Below are 14,303 nucleotides of genomic sequence, written 5' to 3'. Positions count from 1 at the left end.
AGCTCGTGTAACATATAATGTATCTGCATTATTATTACGTCAATTCATAATTTATAATTATAATTTGTAATTATTATATCAAATTATACATATAAATTTAGAAATGTAAATAAAATACAAACCTGTTGAACAGATATAGAAGGTTATAGCCGAGAGAAAAAGGAGGCGAGGATACATGAGAATGTGCTTCTTACATGAGTTAGGCCCAACCAAATTTCTTACACCATACATGTAGATATATAGTTGGTGACATATTATTATTATTAGCATTTAAGAGCCCGTAGTTGCACCGCGAGCCCTATTAAAAACTAAGTATAAAATATTAATGAAATAATTACAAAAGGAACACAACATCGTCAATATAAAAGTTATGCGTTGACATGTAAACAAACAATGTTTCGAATTCAACAAATACATTTAAGTTGTTCAAAGTATTGATAAAAAGATTCAAAACACATAGATTAAGGCCTGTATCATCTAAAGAATCCCATAAGAGGACTTACATCATAGGACCCTAAAAAAAATTCAAAACCTGTTGTAAATTAAAACATTTAAATGAAGTGGAGACCTAAAGATTACATTTAAATCACATGACCATTAGTATTTGTTCAACGTTAAAGATATTAGTTCTCTACCATAGTAGACACACTTACACCAACCAAAACATCCTACAAGTCAGAAAAAGACAAGTGTGTCTACCATAGTAGACACACTTACACCAACCAAAACATTTTTGTCAGAAAAAGTTATGCGTTTCTGGACTCCCGCGAAAACTCGCGTTTTCGGACTCCCGCGAAAACGCGCGTTTTCGGACGCCCGCGAAAATGCGCATTTTCGGGCGCCCTGCGAAAACGCGTTTCCGGGCGCCATGAGATAACGCGCGTTTCCGGGCGCCCGCGAAAACGCGCGTTTCCGGAAGGCCCGCGAAAACGCGCGTATCCGGAAGCCCTGCGAAAACGCGCGTTTCCGGACGCCCGCGAAAACGCGCGTTTCCGGACGTCCTGCGAAAACGCGTTGCCGGGCGCCCACGAAAACGAGCGTTTCCGGAAGCCCACGAAAATGCGCGTTTCCGGACGTCCGCGAAAACGCGCGTTTTCGGGCGCCCTGCGAAAACGAGTTTCCGGGCGCCCTGCGATAACGAGCGTTTCCGGGCGCCATGCGAAAACGTGCGTCTCCGGGCGCCCGCGAAAACGCGCGCCTCCGGGCGCCCTGCGATAACGCGCGTTTCCTGCGCCCGCGAAAACGCGTGTTTCCTTGCGCCCTGCGATATCGCGTGTTTCCTGAGTGCCCTGCGAAAACGCGTTTCCAGGCGCCCTGCAAAATCGCGCGTTTCTGGACGCCCGCGAAAACGCGCTTTTTCGGACGGCCCCGTAAACACGCTTTGAAAACGCGACACGAAAACGCGCACCAAAAAAGTGACCCGATCCGCGAAAAAACGTCTCAAAAACGAGATTCGAAACGCGCCACGAAACGCGACCCGAAAATGCGGACCGAAAACGTGGCCCGAAAACGCGGACCGAAAAACGCGACCCAAAATGCGCGTTGAAAACGCTCCTTGAAACGCGCCCCAAAACCGCGTGCCGAATAGCTCCCTGAAAACGCGCCTCGAAAATGAGCGCCAAAAAGGCGCTCTAGAGTCGCGACCCGAAAAATTCAATTTTGAAAGGAATTCAAATCCATCAACATCTTGAAGGAATGAACATTCCATAGATGAAGGAATCTCAAGATTCCAAGGAATATAATTCCTTCCAAATTATGTCAACCAAACGGAGCGGTCTAAAGAATTCAATTCCAATTCCATCAAATTCCTTTGGAATTCCACGAGCCAAACGGGGCCTAAGAGGTCCATTACTGATTTTGTGTTCAAAACACGAGTTAGCACTTACTACCTCCGTCCCAATTAGATAGTCATGTTTTTCCATTTTGGGATGTCCCAAATTAATAGTCCACTTCCATAAATAGAAAGAAAAGAAGATATTTGATTGGTGGATCTGGAGAGAGAAGATATTTCATTGGTGGAGAAATGAAGTTAGTGGGATTTCCTAAAACTGTGTGCCCTTTTGTCTGTGGACTGTTAAAGTGGGACGGAGGGAGTATTAGATATATACAAGTATTATATTTATGATCCGGCATATCTTATATTTTGTATAGAGATTAGGATACTTATGAGTCCATATCTTTTTCATATTTGTAGCATGGTTAGTTAGGATACATGAGAGGCAATGTTGTATATATACAGACTCAATCAATGAAAAGACATTCAATCTTTATCAAATTACATCAGGCCAATCTCCTACTCTCTCAAAAATATAAACACGTCCTTTTTTTTCTTCTTTTCTTCTTCAAACACTTTTCTTCACTAATCTTCATAATCATGGCCGAACAACACAAATACCATCATGCACTAACTATTTCCAACATCAAAAACATCATACCCATCACTCTTGATCTTGATAACGGCCAATACAACTCTTGGGCTCAACTCTTCAAAATTCATTGTCGAGCATACGATGTTATCGATCATATTTATCACCTCCTACGGACTCCTCATCTTCCACCACTACAGACGCCACCACCACCGCTTCATGGACTCGACTAGACGCTGTCGTTCTTTCATGGATCTATGGTACGATCTCAAATGACCTCATGAACACAATTATGGAAGATGAATCAACAGCCGCAAATGCTTGGAGTCGTCTGCAGAATGTTTTCCAGGATAACAAAAACTCTCGAGCATTGTATCTCCAACGAAAATTCAATACTATTCGTCTTGATGATTTTGCAAATGTCTCTGCCTACTGTCAAGAGATCAAAGTACTTGCTGATCAATTGAAAAACGTTGGAGACAAAGTGACTGACGAACGCATGGTGTTACAATTAATTGCGGGTCTAAACGATAATTTTGACACGATCGGCACTTATTTCACGCAATTGACTGACCTTCCATCCTTTTATGAAGCACGGTCGAAATTGATATTGGAGGAAACGAGAAAACAGAAACAGATTTTACACAATTCAGAACCATACTGATGCAGCTCTTCTTGCAACAAATTCATCCGCCAAGAATATTAATTCCACTGTGCCGCCTCCGTTACACTCTAATAATTCTGCAGGTACCAATTATCAGTCAAGTAACTCGAGCTATCGGGGTAACAGTAACTCTCGTGGCCGAGGTCGTGGTGGTAATGGTTATAGGGGCCGCAACAACAGAGGAAGGGGACGTGGTAATGGTTACTCAAATTTCGGACCGCCAAATTGGGCCACAGCTTATCCACCATGGAACTATCAACACTCACCTTGGGCTTCCCCACCCTGCCCTTATCCAACAGCCAATTGGGCTCGACCCACTATGAATTTTAAACAGCCTGGTATCCTTGGTCCCAGACCTGCTCAGCCTCATGCATCAAATGTGTCTACTGCTTCCAACTATTGCCCCACCGAGTGTAGTGACCTGAACTTTTCCATGTTTATATATATTAAATGAAATTGTTATTTACATGATTAAGTGTTTCCAACATGTTAAGCAATCAAACTTGTTAAGACCTGATTAATTGAAATAGGTTTCATATAGACAATTGACCACCCAAGTTGACTGGTGATTCACGAACGTTAAAACTTGTAAAAACTATATGATGACATATATATGATTATATATATAGTTAACATGATATTATGATAAGTAAGTATCTCATTAGGTATTTTAACAATGAGTTATATACATAAAATTGAGTTTATTGAATTAAGAAACTCGAAACGATATATATAACGATTATCGTTATAACAACGTCTTACTAAATACATATGAATCATATTAAGATATTGATACACTATGTTTAATCATGATAAATGATAAGTAAACATGTCATTAAGTGTATTAACAATGAACTACATATGTAAAAACAAGACTACTAACTTAATGATTTCGAAACGAGACATATATGTAACGATTATCGTTGTAACAACATTTAACTGTATATATATCATACTAAGATATATTAATATATCATAATATTATGATAATGTAATAATTTAACATCTCATTAGATATAATAAACATTGGGTTAACAACATTTAACATGATCGTTAACTTAAAGGTTTCAAATCAACATTTACATGTAACGACTAACGATGACTTAACGACTCAGTTAAAATGTATATACATGTAGTGTTTTAATATGTATTCATACACTTTTGAAATACTTCAAGACACTTATCAAAATACTTCTACTTAACAAAAATGCTTACAATTACATCCTCGTTCAGTTTCATCAACAATTCTACTCGTATGCACCCGTATTCGTACTCGTACAATACACAACTTCTAAATGTATGTACTATTGGTATATACACTCCAATGATCAGCTCTTAGCAGCCCATGTGAGTCACCTAACACATGTGGAAACCATCATTTGGCAAATAGCATGAAATATCTCATAAAATTACAAAAATATTAGTAATCATTCATGACTTATTTACATGAAAACAAAATTACATATCCTTTATATCTAATCCATATACCAACGACCAAAAACACTTACAAACACTTTCATTCTTCAATTTTCTTCATCTAATTGATCTCTCTCAAGTTCCATCTTCAAGTTCTAAGTGTTCTTCACAAATTCTACAAGTTCTAGTTTCATAAAATCAAGAATACTTCCAAGTTTACTAGCTCATTTCCAATCTTGTAAAGTGATCATCCAACCTCAAGAAATCCTTGTTGTTTATAGTAAGATATCATTCTAAATTAAGGTAATACTCATATACAAACTTTGATTCAATTTCTATAACTATAACTATCTTAATTCGAGTGATAATCTTACTTGAACTTGTTTTCGTGTCATGATTCTACTTCAAGAACTTTCAAGTCATCCAAGATCCTTTGAAGCTAGATCATTTCTTGTTACTTACAGTAGGTTTACCAAATAAACTTGAGGTAGTAATGATGTTCATAACATCATTCGATTCATACATATAAAACTATCTTATTCGAAGATTTGAACATGTAATCACTAGAACATAGTTTAGTTAATTCTAAACTTGTTCGCAAACAAAAGTTAATCCATCTAACTTGACTTTTAAAATCAACTAAACACATGTTCTATATCTATATGATATGCTAACTTAATGATTTAAAACCGGAAAACACGAAAAACACCGTAAAATCGGATATACGCCGTCGTAGTAACACCGCGGGCTGTTTTGGGTTAGTTAATTAAAAACTATGATAAAATTTGATTTAAAAGTTGTTCTTATGGGAAAATTATTTTTCTTATGAACATGAAACTATATCCAAAAATCATGGTTAAACTCAAAGTGGAAGTATGTTTTTCAAAATGGTTATCTAGACGTCATTTTTTCGACTGAAATGACTACCTTTACAAAAACAACTTGTAACTTATATTTCCGACTATAAACCTATAATTTTATGTATAGATTCATAAAATAGAGTTCAATATGAAACCATAGCAATTTGATTCACTCAAATCGGATTTAAAACGAAGAAGTTATGGGTAAAACAAGATTGAATATTTTTTGATTGTTGTAGCTACGGGAAATATTGTAACAATTCTATACAAATCAAATCCTAGCTAACTTATATTGTATTATACATGTATTCTAATATATTATGTAATCTTGGGATACCATAGACAAGTATGCAAATGTTTTGACATATCATATCGACCCATCTATATATATTATTTGGAACAACCATAGATACTCTATATGCAGTAATGTTGGAGTTAGCTATACAGGGTTGAGGTTGATTCCAAAAATATATATACTTTGAGTTGTGATCTCGCCTGAGACGTGTATACACTGGGTCGTGGATTGATTCAAGATAATATATATCGATTTATTTCTGTACATCTAACTGTGGACAACTAGTTGTAGGTTACTAACGAGGACAACTGACTTAATAAATTTAAAATAGTAAAATGTATTAAAAATGTTGTAAATATATTTTGAACATACTTTGATATATATGTACATATTTGTTATAGGTTCGTGAATCGACCAGTGGCCAAGTCTTACTTCCTGACGAAGTAAAAATCTGTGAAAGTGAGTTATAGTCCCACTTTTAAAATCTAATATTTTGGGATGAGAATACATGCAGTTTTATAAATGTTTTATGAAATAGACACAAGTAAATGAAACTACATTATATGGGTGAATGATAGAAGCCGAATATGCCCCTTTTTGCTTGGTAACCTAAGAATTAGTAAACCGATCTACTAATTGACGCGAATCCTAAAGATAGATCTATTGGGCCTAACGAACCCCATCCAAAGTACCGGATGCTTTAGTACTTCGATGTTGTTTTTATCATGTCCGAAGGATTTCCCGGAATGATAGGGGATATTCTTATATGCATCTTGTTAATGTCGGTTACCAGGTGTTCACCATATGAATGAATTTTATCTCTATGTATGGGATGTATATTAAAATATGAAATCTTGTGGTCTATTATTATGATTTGATAATATATAGGTTAAACCTATAACTCACCAACATTTTTTGTTGACGTTTTAAGCATGTTTATTCTCAGGTGATTATTAAGAGCTTCCGCTATTGCATACTAAAATAAGGACAAGATTTGGAGTCCATGCTTGTATGATATTATGTAAAAACTGTATTCAAGAAACTTATTTTTGATGTAATATATTCTTATTGTAAACCATTATGTAATGGTCGTGTGTAAACGGTATATTTTAGATTATCATTATTTGATAATCTATGTAATACTTTTTAAACCTTTATCGATAAAATAAAGGTTATGGTTGTTTTAAAAATGAATGCAGTCTTTGAAAAACGTCTCATATAGAGGTCAAAACCTCGAGACGAAATCAATTAATATGGAACGTTTATAATTAATATGAACGGGACATTTCAGTTGGTATCCGAATGTTGGTCTTAGAGAACCAGAAAATTGCATTAGTGTATCTTACCGAGTTTGTTAGGATGCATTAGTGAGTCTGGACTTCGATCGTGTTTTTCTTCAAAAACGATTGCTTAACATTTTTTTGTTGAAAACTATATATTATTAACATGTAAATATTATGTGATATATTAATATCTTAACATGTTTGATATTGTGTGATAGATGTCTACCTCTAGTACAAATCCCATTGATTCACCTAATAATAATGAAGAGTCGAATATATTTTGGGAAGATTCACAAATTCCCGAAGAGGAACCGGAAGAAGAGGAACCGGAAGAGGAGGAACTGGAAGAGGAGGAACCGGAAGAGGAGGAACCGAAAGAGGAGGAACCGGAAGAAGAAGAAGAGGTTTCGGAGGAAGAAATATTTATACCTATAGTAAATCGATTAAATAAAAGAAAATCCTCAACCAACGGACCAAAGTTAATAATGGTCAATGGTGTTTTCGCCGAGAAAGCAAAATATTGGGAAGATTACCAATTTTCTGATGAATCGGATCCCGATGAGGATTCCGATGATGGTATAGAAATTACCTCGACCCAATTTAATAAAGCGAAAGAAAATAATAAGGGAAAAGGTATAAAAATAGAGAAACCCGATTCCAACCCCGATGAACTTTATATGTATCGGCAACATCCATATGTCCTAAAATGTAACAATGACCCGGGAACCTCTAAACCACCAGGTTTTTCTAAACCATTATGAAAAACGACGGCTCGTATTCGAGGAACACCATATATTCCTAGAAAATTAGGAAAACGAACCAAGTCCGAAGAAGAAGAAACCAGTGATTCAGATTAGAGGGTTGTAATCATGTTGTGTATTATATGTATTGTAGTGTGCTTGTACTTTTATGTTCTATGTAAAAATTGCTTGTATTGTTTGTTATTACGAATCTAATCCCTGTCTATTTTACAGTATAAAAATAAAATGGACGTTAAGGGTAGACAACCGAATATTTTAGAAGACCTACCAGAGGATATGATTGAGGAAATCTTGTCTAGAGTCGGTCAGAATTCATCAGCGCATTTAGTTATGGCGAAATTAACTTGTCAAACATTTGAAAGACTTTCCAGAAATGCCTTAGTTTATAAAAGGCTTTCCTTTGATAGGTGGGGTATATCACATTGGGGAGACCATAAGTTACGCCGTGTTTTCTTTAAAGCGTTAAATACGGGGAACCCAAATGCAATTTTACGCTACAGGTTAAGAATCTATTTTGACTCAACATATCCCAACATAGGATTTCGTGAATTAGAAAGAGCTTCTAACATGCAACATAAAGAAGCATGTTATGCTTACGGTTTAGTGATGTTCGCTTCTTACCAAAGTGAGAAAAAGAACATCAGATTGCAGCTTTTAAATAAAACCTTCCCACAAGTGACAGATTCAGTAGTTGGGGGTGAGAAACAAGGTTTTTAGATTATTACGAGGCTGTTGGACATTACGAAACCCTCGTCCTTTTGACGACATTACAACATGCTGCCTAGCCAATGGTCATAACGGTTATTTTCCACAAGACCAAGGATGGGAAGTCGTCTTAGTAAAACCAGAATGCATGACTTGTTTCTGGACTTATGAATTACGTGTCTTTATTTCCTTTGCTGTACAACTTGCGTATTAACTCGATTTATCTTCAAAACTGTCCTGTATCATAGTGTACTATATTTCACGTTATATGTAATATAGCGAAGTTGTAAGTTTGAAGAATATTTGTATGTGATATATTATTATAATCAGTTTTTTCATATAGAATTGTAGTAGTTGAATTGTATATTAGCTACTAAGTATGAACTTAACGGGTAGGTAGTACCCGAATTTAAACTTATAAAACGCTAATATGAAGAAAAAGCTTTTATAAATGAGTTCATATTATGCTACGAAATACTATTGACTACTTTTAATATTCTGTATGATTAACTCGATTCAGGTGGCTATTTTGAAGGAAATGGCACCGACTACTCGACACACCATGAATATGAGCGAAGAGGAATTTCGTACCTTTCTTGCTGCAAACATAGCCGCAGTACAGGCTGCACTATATACCAACAATAACTCTGAATCTAGCAATGCAGCTAACGATGCAAGAAATCGTGTAGGATGCTCCTACAAAGAATTCGTTGCCTGCAAACCTTTGGAATTTGATGGAACCGAAGGACCAATTGGATTAAAACGGTGGACCGAGAAAGTCGAATCGGTGTTTACCATAAGTAAGTGTACTGAAGAGGACAAAGTTAAGTACGCTACGCATACCTTCACAGGTACTGCGTTAACGTGGTGGAACACCTATCTTGAACAGGTAGGACAAAATGCTGCTTACGCACTACCGTGGTCGGCATTCAAGCAATTGATGAACGAGCAGTACCGTCCTAGAAACGAAGTCAATAAACTCAAGGCAGAACTTAGAGAGTTACGAACACAAAGGTTCGACGTTACCACATATGAACGACGATTCACAGAGTTGTGCCTATTGTGTCTGGGAGCATACAAAGATGAAGAAGAGAAGATCGACGCATTTGTAAAAGGGTTACCAGTAAGGATTCAAGAAGATGTGAGTTCACACGAGCCTGCTTCTATACAGAAGGCAAGTCGAATGGCTCATAAACTCATAAATCAGATTGAGGGAAGAATTAAAGAGCAGGCGGCCGAAGAAGCCAACACGAAACAACTCAAGAGGAAGTGGGAGGAAAACGGTGACAAGAGTCACCAGTACAACAACAACAACAATTACAACCACAATCGTAACAACTATCCCAACAACCGCAACAACAATCGCAACAATAACCGCAATCCTAACAATAACTACAACAAACATCCCAACAATAACAACAACAACTACAACAACCGTTTCAACAACAATAACAATCCCAACAACAACCTCAATAACAACAACGGCAACAAAAAACAAAAACAGCAATGTCATAGGTGTGAAGAAGATCATCAGGGGTTTTGCACGGCATTTTGCAACAGGTGTAAAAGAAATGGTCATAGCACGACAAAGTGTGAGGTCTACGGACCAAAGTTTAACAGAACTAAAGGAACAAATAGTGTCAAAACAAGTAATGCCAAAACGAATAGTGTCGGAGCAAGTAATACCAACGTTGTTTGTTATAAATGTGGAAAACCGGGCCACATTATTAGAAATTGCCCGAATCAGGGGAATACTAATGGGCAGGGCCGTGGAAGATTTTTCAATATTAATGCGGCAGAAGCACAGGAAGACCCGGAGCTTGTTACGGGTACGTTTCTTATTGACGATAAATCTGCTTATGTTTTATTTGATTCGGGTGCGGATAGAAGCTATATGAGTAGAGAATTTTGTGCTAAATTAAGTTGCCCATTGATGCCTTTGGATAATAAATTTTTACTCGAATTAGCAAATGGTAAATTAATTTCAGCAGATAATATATGTCGGGATAGAGAAATTAAACTGGGTGATGAAACATTTAAGATTGATTTAATACCAGTTGAGTTAGGGAGTTTTGATGTAATAATTGGCATGGACTGGTTGAAGAAGGTAAGAGCAGAGGTCGTTTGTTACAAAAATGCGATTCGCATTATGCGTGAAAAAGGAAAACCTTTAATGGTATACAGAGAAAAGAACAACGCGAAATTAAATCTTATTAGTAGTTTGAAGGCGCAAAAACTAATAAGAAAAGGTTGTTACGTCATTCTAGCACACATCGAGGAAGTTAAACCTGAAGAAAAGAACATCAGTGATGTTCCCGTCGCAAAAGAATATCCCGATGTATTTCCGAAAGAATTACAGGGATTACCCCCACATCGATCCGTTGAATTTCAAATAGACCTTGTACCAGGAGCTGCACCAATAGCTCGTGCTCCATACAGACTCGCACCCAGCGAAATGAAAGAATTACAAATCCAGTTACAGGAACTTTTAGAGCGTGGTTTCATTCGACCAAGCACATCACCATGGGGAGCTCCTGTTTTGTTTGTCAAGAAGAAAGATGGTACATTCAGGTTGTGTATCGACTACCGAGAGTTGAACAAACTTACCATCAAGAACCGCTACCCACTACCGAGAATTGACGACTTATTTGATCAACTACAAGGCTCGTCTGTTTATTCGAAGATCGATTTACGTTCTGGATATCATCAAATGCGGGTGAAGGAGGATGATATTCCAAAGACTACTTTTAGGACGCGTTACGGTCATTACGAGTTTATGGTTATGCCATTTGGATTGACTAATGCACCAGCTATGTTCATGGACCTCATGAACCGAGTGTGTGGGCCATATCTTGACAAGTTTGTCATTGTTTTTATCGATGACATACTTATTTACTCGAAGAATGATCAAGAGCACGAAGAACATTTGAGAAAAGTGCTAGAGTTGCTGAGAAAAGAAAAACTGTACGCTAAGTTTTCAAAGTGTGCATTTTGGTTGGAAGAAGTTCAATTGCTCGGTCACATAGTGAACAAAGAAGGTATTCAGGTGGATCCAGCAAAGATTGAAACCGTTAAAAAGTGGAAAACCCCAAAAACTCCGAAACACATACGCCAGTTTTTAGGACTAGCTGGTTACTACAGAAGGTTCATCCAAGACTTTTCCAGAATAGCAAAACCCTTGACTGCATTAACGCATAAAGGGAAGAAATTTGAATGGAAAGATGAACAAGAGAAAGTGTTTCAATTGTTAAAGAAAAAGTTAACTACAGCACCTATATTGTCATTACCTGAAGGGAATGATGATTTTGTGATATATTGTGACGCCTCAAAGCAAGGTCTCGGTTGTGTATTAATGCAACGAACGAAAGTAATTGCTTATGCGTCTAGATAATTGAAGATTCATGAGCAGAATTATACGACGCATGATTTGGAATTAGGCGCGGTTGTTTTTGCATTAAAGACTTGAAGGCACTACTTATATGGGGTCAAAAGTATTATATATACCAACCAAAAAAGTCTTCAACACATATTTAATCAGAAACAACTGAATATGAGGCAGCGTAGGTGGATTGAATTGTTGAATGATTACGACTTTGAGATTCGTTACCACCCGGGGAAGGCAAATGTGGTAGCCGACGCCTTGAGCCAAAAGGACAGAGAACCCATTCGAGTAAAAGCTATGAATATAATGATTCACACTAACCTTACTACTCAAATAAAGGAGGCGCAACAAGGAGTTTTAAAAGAGGAAAATTTAAAGGATGAAATACCCAAAGGATTGGAGAAGTATCTTAATATTCGGGAATACGGAACCCGGTATAGGGCTGAAAGAATTTGGGTACCAAAATTTGGAGATATGAGAGAAATGGTACTTAGAGAAGCTCATAAAACCAGATACTCAATACATCCTTGAACGCGGAAGATGTACAAGGATCTCAAGAAACATTTTTGGTGGCCAGGTATGAAAGCCGATGTTGCTAAATACGTAGGGGAATGTTTGACGTGTTCTAAGGTCAAAGCGGAGCATCAGAAACCATCAGGTCTACTTCAACAACTCGAAATCCCGGAATGGAAATGGGAAAACATTACCATGGATTTCATCACTAAATTGCAAGGACTGCAAGTGATTTTGATACTATTTGGGTAATAGTTGATCGTCTCACCAAATCAGCATACTTCCTGCCAATAAGAGAAGGTGACAAGATGGAGAAGTTAGCACGACTGTATTTGAAGGAAGTTGTCTCCAGACATAGAATACCAATCTCTATTATCTTTGATAGGGATGGCAGATTTATTTCAAGATTCTGGCAGACATTACAGCAAGCATTAGGAACTCGTCTAGACATGAGTACTGCCTATCATCCACAAACTGATGGGCAGAGCGAAAGGACGATACAAACGCTTGAAGACATGCTACGAGAATGTGTTATTGATTTCAGAAACAGTTGGGATCGACATCTACCGTTTGCAGAATTTTCCTATAACAACAGCTACCATTCAAGCATTGAGATGGCGCCGTTTGAAGCACTTTATGGTAGAAAGTGCAGGTCTCCAATTTGTTGGAGTGAAGTGGGGGATAGACAGATTACGGGTCTGAAGATAATACAAGAAACTACCGAGAAGATCATCCAAATTCAACAACGGTTGAAAACCGCCCAAAGTCGACAAAAGAGCTACGCCGACATTAAAAGAAAAGATATAGAATTTTAAATTGGAGAGATGGTCATGCTTAAGGTTGCACCTTGGAAAGGCGTTGTTCGATTTGGTAAACGAGGGAAATTAAATCCAAGGTATATAGGACCATTCAAGATTATTGATCGTGTCGGACCAGTAGCTTACCGACTTGAATTACCACAACAACTCGCGGCTGTACATAACACTTTCCATGTCTCAAATTTGAAGAAATGTTTTGCTAAAGAAGATCTCACTATTTTGTTAGACAAAATCCAAATCAACGAAAAACTTCAATTCGTCGAAGAACCCGTCGAAATAATGGATCGTGAGGTTAAAAGACTTAAGCAAAACAAGATACCAATTGTTAAAGGTCGATGGAATGATCGTAGAGGACTCGAGTTTACCCGGGAACGAGAAGATCAGATGAATAAGAAATACCCGCACTTATTTCCAGAAGATACGTCAACACCTCCAACTGCTTAAAATTTCGGGACAAAATTTATTTAACGGGTAGGTACTGTAGTGACCCGAACTTTTCCATGTTTATATATATTAAATAAAATTGTTATTTACATGATTAACTGTTTCCAACATGTTAAGCAATCAAACTTGTTAAGACTTGATTAATTGAAATAGGTTTCATATAGATAATTGACCACCCAAGTTGACCGGTGATTCACGAACGTTAAAACTTGTAAAAACTATATGATGACATATATATGATTATATATGTAGTTAACATGATATTATGATAAGTAAGTATCTCATTAGGTATTTTAACAATGAGTTATATACATAAAATTGAGTTTATTGAATTAAGAAACTCGAAACGATATATATAACGATTATCGTTATAACAACATCTTACTAAATACATATGAATCATATTAAGATATTGATACACTATGTTTAATCATGATAAATGATAAGTAAACATGTAATTAAGTGTATTAACAATGAACTACATATGTAAAAACAAGACTACTAACTTAATGATTTCGAAACGAGACATATATGTAACGATTATCGTTGTAACAACATTTAACTGTATATATATCATACTAAGATATATTAATATATCATAATATTATTATAATGTAATAATTTAACATCTCATTAGATATAATAAACATTGGGTTAACAACATTTAACAAGATCGTTAACTTAAAGGTTTCAAATCAACATTTACATGTAACGACTAACGATGACTTAACGACTCAGTTAAAATGTATATACATGTAGTGTTTTAATATGTATTCATACACTTTTGAAAGACTTC

The sequence above is a fragment of the Rutidosis leptorrhynchoides genome, chromosome 3 (assembly GCF_046630445.1).
Source record: "Rutidosis leptorrhynchoides isolate AG116_Rl617_1_P2 chromosome 3, CSIRO_AGI_Rlap_v1, whole genome shotgun sequence".
Taxonomy (NCBI): domain Eukaryota; kingdom Viridiplantae; phylum Streptophyta; class Magnoliopsida; order Asterales; family Asteraceae; genus Rutidosis; species Rutidosis leptorrhynchoides.
Note: the sequence above shows the minus strand (reverse complement) of the source record.